The sequence below is a fragment of the Calidris pugnax genome, unplaced genomic scaffold (genome assembly GCF_001431845.1).
Source record: "Calidris pugnax isolate Ruff unplaced genomic scaffold, ASM143184v1 scaffold44, whole genome shotgun sequence".
Lineage (NCBI taxonomy): Eukaryota > Metazoa > Chordata > Aves > Charadriiformes > Scolopacidae > Calidris > Calidris pugnax.
The window spans coordinates 861,876-862,770 of NW_015094506.1; the positions used below are offsets into that span (position 1 = coordinate 861,876).

The following is an 895-nucleotide window of genomic DNA, read 5'->3' on the forward strand; positions in this document are numbered from 1 at the left end:
CGCCGCCCCGCTCCCGCCGCCCGGCCGCCCCCCGGCCGCCGCCGCCGCCGCCCCGGCCGAGAAAGAGAAGCAGGAGGGCGGCGAGGCGCCCCGCTTCACCCTGGAGGCGCTGGAGCAGACGGTCAACAACGACCCCGAGCTCTGGGGCTTGCTGCAGCCCTACCAGCACCTCATCTGCGGCAAGAACGCCAGCGGTAAGTGCGGACGCGGGGCGGGACCGGGCGCCGCCGACCACCTGTTGGCGCCGGTGCGGGACCCCCCTCCTTCCCTTCCCGGCGGGCGCCCGTCTGTCCGCTCCGTCTGTCCGTTCCCCCGGGCTCGGGGCGGGCTGCGGCACCTGCCGTCGGGGCGGCCGGGGAGGGAGGAGGGGGCAGCCGGGCGGGTTCACCCCCCTTCCCGGCCCGGAGAGCGGGGAGCGAGGTGCCGAGCATCCCCGCCTGGCTCTGCCGCGGCTGCCCGCCTGCCTTCGGGGGAGATATATGTGTGTGTGGGGGGGTATTTGGGGGGCAGCTGGCAGAGGGGTGTCGGCGGGGAGAGGGCTGGGTGATAGACGTGGGTTCCGAGCTTCAGTTTTCCACAGGAAATGGCAGAAGCGCAGCTGAGCGCTCGCAAGCGAGATCAAACTTTGTTACATATGCAGTGGTTTGGCCAGAGATTGCGTGGTTGGCGCTGAAATGCAGTCTTTCTGGACAGATTTCATTCATGTTGCTGCTTGTTTACCCAGAGCTTGACACAGATGCAACACGGTGATGCATCAACTTCCTGGGGATTTTCTTTTTTTTCCCTTTTCTTCTCTTTTTTTTTTTTTTTTTTTTTTTTTTTAAAAAAAAAAAAAAAAAAAAAAAAAAAAAAAAAAAAAAAAAAAAAAAAAAGTTCTAGGAAAAATATTAAACCC

The 895-nt window shown here is 60.6% G+C and overlaps 1 protein-coding gene across 1 annotated transcript in view; it reads left to right on the plus strand.

The window, feature by feature from the left end:
• Positions 1–62: 62 nt before the first annotated feature.
• The window catches only part of BTBD11 (BTB (POZ) domain containing 11), a 178,846-nt gene continuing 178,013 nt past the window's right edge, over positions 63–895 (plus strand). Inside the window, exon 1 of the mRNA XM_014964254.1 lies at positions 63–194. The gene's annotated coding sequence lies outside the window, so the exon portion shown is untranslated. The remainder of the gene's footprint in view (positions 195–895) is intronic.